The following is a 4,394-nucleotide window of genomic DNA, read 5'->3' as shown; positions in this document are numbered from 1 at the left end:
TTTAATGATTAATGAGGTCGCTAATATGGAGTATCTGGCAGTAGGTAGCAGTACGATGCACTTAATATGAAAACGTATGTTTTTGGGGGTGTCCGGATACTTTTGATTACATAGTGTATGTGATACTAGTGTAACAATTTTTCGAGATTTTTGCCAATAACGTTTCCTCTCTATATGTTATATTTATATGTATAGTCTGTACATATTTTAAAAAAATTGTTTGTTAAAATGTCATGTAAACACCGTAGAAAATCGGTCAAGAATTTTTGGAGATTTTTGGTAACAATATTAAACAACGATTTGTCAACATATAGTACTAGTGTAAGGCATCCGGATTTTATGGACCTTACGTGAGCTTGGTCCATAATGACAGTACGATACAGTATGAGATCCTCAGGAAAACTACAGGGTGTTTCAAACATGACCGGTATATTTGAAACGGCAATAAAAACTAGACGAGCAGCGATAGAAATACACCGTTTGTTGCAATATGCTTGGGACAACAGTACATTTTCAGGCAGACAAACTTTCGAAATTACAGTAGTTACAATTTTCAACAACAGATGGCGCTGCGGTCTGGGAAACTCTATAGTACGATATTTTCCACATATCCACCATGCGTAGCAATAATATGGCGTAGTCTCTGAATGAAATTACCCGAAACCTTTGACAACGTGTCTGGCGGAATGGCTTCACATGCAGATGAGATGTACTGCTTCAGCTGTTCAATTGCTTCTGGATTCTGGCGGTACACCTGGTCTTTCAAGTGTCCCCACAGAAAGAAGTCACAGGGGTTCATGTCTGGCGAATAGGGAGGCCAATCCACGTCGCCTCCTGTATGTTTCGGATAGCCCAAAGCAATCACACGATCATCGAAATATTCATTCAGGAAATTAAAGACGTCGGCCGTGCGATGTGGCCGGGCACCATATTGCATAAACCACGAGGTGTTCGCAGTGTCGTCTAAGGCAGTTTGTACCGCCACAAATTCACGAAGAATGTCCAGATAGCGTGATGCAGTAATCGTTTCGGATCTGAAAAATGGGCCAATGATTCCTTTGGAAGAAATGGCGGCCCAGACCAGTACTTTTTGAGGATGCAGGGACGATGGGACCGCAACATGGGGCTTTTCGGTTCCCCAAATGCGCCAGTTCTGTTTATTGACGAAGCCGTCCAGGTAAAAATAAGCTTCGTCAGTAAACCAAATGCTGCCCATATGCATATCGCCGTCATCAATCCTGTGCACTATATTGTTAGCGAATGTCTCTCGTGCAGCAATGGTAGCGGCGCTGAGGGGTTGCCGCGTTTGAATTTTGTATGGATAGAGGTGTAAACTCTGGCGCATGAGACGATACGTGGACGTTGGCGTCATTTGGACCGCAGCTGCAACACGGCGAACGGAAACCCGAGGCCGCTGTTGGATCACCTGCTGCACTAGCTGCGCGTTGCCCTCTGTGGTTGCCGTACGCGGTCGCCCTACCTTTCCAGCACGTTCATCCGTCACGTTCCCAGTCCGTTGAAATTTTTGAAACAGATCCTTTATTGTATGAGCTTTTCGGTCCTTTGGTTACATTAAACCTCCGTTGAAAACTTGGTCTTGTTGCAACAACACTGTGTTCTAGGCGGTGAAATTCCAACACCAGAAAAATCCTCTGTTCTAAGGAATAAACCATGTTGTCTACAGCACACTTGCACGTTGTGAATAACACACGCTTACAGCAGAAAGACGACGTACAGAATGGCGCACCCACAGGCGGCGTTGTCTTCTATATCTTTCACATCACTTGCAGCGCCATCTGTTGTTGAAAATTGTAACTACTGTAATTTCGAAAGTTTGTCCGCCTGAAAATGTACTGTTGTCCCAAGCATATTGCAACAAACGGTGTATTTCTATCGCTGCTCGTTTAGTTTTTATTGCCGTTTCAAATACACCGGTCATTTTTGAAACACCCTGTATATTATCAACAAAAAGCAACTGCAGTAATCTCATGTACCAAAAAGTAACAAATCAACATCTACCAGTATAAGGACAGGAGAATGCATAAATAAGTTAAAGTGAAACGCATTTTGGAGCCGAACCGAGCAGGTCGTTAATGGCATTGGAAAACCTAAATTAACAAAAGAACACGGAGCTTCAGCGCGGAAAGGGATAAGGCTAGAACAGTACATTATTCCTTTTAACGTGAATATGGCCAGGACAGAGGGTAAGTGGCTGCTCGGATTTAACAGGGCTAGTGGCAACATGGCAAGAAAAACAAAAATTCACCTCTAAATAGACGGCGGTTGGCTGAAGCCATACTGGGCGATGCAAACGCGACATGGTGGGGGGATCTCCATTATATAAAAGAATTTTGAGAGCTAAAAAGTCTAGATCTCTCTCATCTTGTAGGGGACAGCAGTAGTTAATTATTACTGTGGGAATTTTTGTGGGCAATGAAACTGTGCACGTCGCTCCAACCGTTAGCGAGTGTGCAACAGCCATTATGTCGACTAGGGCAACATAATCTTTCTACAGAACGCAGGAAAGTTGAGACTGAGTGAATTCAGTCAACGCCAGAGCAGGGAATTAGCGTTTCAGATCCGGCACGGAGGCAACGCCGGTACAGATCCCGATTGGTAAAGTACTATTGCGTATTAGGCCACAGTAAATGTTGAGTTGAGATTTTGCTCACTCCAACCTGTGTACGCTTTGGCCATTGAATATCAAAAGCTAGGATACTAACCTACCCTCACATTGAGTACATGAGAGTTTTTTCATTGGTTTAAAAGGTAAATTTATTCTCCACCAACTTAGTGCCTTGACCAGCTACGATATTATAGAAGTAAATTTAATAGATGAAGATTTTTGATCATTCTTGCCTGTGATAACTTTTTATTTTAGAGACAACGATTTAATAATTGCCAATTCAATATGCCCAAGCGTTAAATATTTTGATATTGAGTGTTGAAAGTAATTGAACATGATTGTTGTCTATCACTTGACCCCTGAAATCACAGTTGATAAATTATATGTAGAATGAAAAAGGGGAACATCTGTTTTGTCTTTCTAGGTTAGATCCCAAACTTCCACTTTTATTAATTCATGCATTCTACTTACGTGACAGCAGCACTTCTCATTAATTTGTTACGATCCACACCTAACATTAGCTACCTTACAGGGCCAGATTCATATTTTTATATATATACTTACATAGTTGAAAATACGCAGCATATGTCAATTAGAATATTTATAAAAGTATCGTACAAAATTTGATGTAAGTCGGTCGCTAACAACGATTCCCGTGTCCGTATGAACGTTTATTAGAGTATCGTGTAGAAATGCGAAGTAAATTGGTGAAGAACTTTCGGAGGTTTTTCGTAACAATGTTAAACAGTTGGACAATGACTTGTCTTTATATAGTAGTATAGACAACAGAGAGCATTGTAGTCGCTGGTCGTCAGTAACACAAGACAGACAAATTATGACACGAATTTGTCAACGTTAGAGTGACTACAAAGATTAAAACCTTGCAGAGTCTTTTTCCTGTTTGGACAGTTATGAACTGTGGCCTCCACCGCTGCTGGAAGATACGGACACTGTAGAGCCGGCTAAGCGAGTCCAAGTCTGCGGCGATTCACCTCCACCCGGCAGCTGGAAGCACAGGTGCGTCGTACTAACTGATAATGCCAGACAACAATTTTATAAACGCAGGAGTTACCAAATATGTTTTTTACAAATTCTGAGTACAGGCTTTGCACACCAAAATAGAGAAAGTCGGTATAAACATATATTGCGAATATTTCCTTATGTTACTATTGCTGAAGACTGATATTCAGCATGTTGTGAGGAAACATCCAAAACTAATATTCGAGACCAATAATCAGAAATCGCTTTCCTGGATAAAGAAAAATATAACTCTCCTAATCACAAACTTTGGTTTGAACAACACAGTAGTTGGCTACACATGTTTTATTTGTGGTCTTGCCTCCCTTCAACTTTTGAACTGAGTTATCCCGCCAGCCATATTGCATTTTTTTTCCTTTATTGTAATTTTAAGCACCTCATACAAGGGGGGCTGGCAGCAGCATAATACGCTGCTCTTCAGCCGTAAGGGGTACAATAAGACGATATATAGGTGACACAGACAATACAAAAAATGGCAGGCAAAACAAGTAGATACAAAAACAATAAACATGAAGCCGTTCACGCTGGACGAAAAAAAAAAAACACTAACACTTGTTGACACGGCGCACAGAAGACGGACGACGGCGACGGCACACGTGAACAGTTGAGGCGTGACGACGAAAGAACACTAAACGCAGACGAAGGCACACACACGAGACACTGATCGCGAATGTTCACTGAGCGTGTGCGAGTCCGGGGACCTGCCAAGAGAAGAGGAGGAGGAAGGGGA

Source organism: Schistocerca nitens, chromosome 2 (assembly GCF_023898315.1).
Source record: "Schistocerca nitens isolate TAMUIC-IGC-003100 chromosome 2, iqSchNite1.1, whole genome shotgun sequence".
NCBI lineage: Eukaryota > Metazoa > Arthropoda > Insecta > Orthoptera > Acrididae > Schistocerca > Schistocerca nitens.
Note: the sequence above shows the minus strand (reverse complement) of the source record.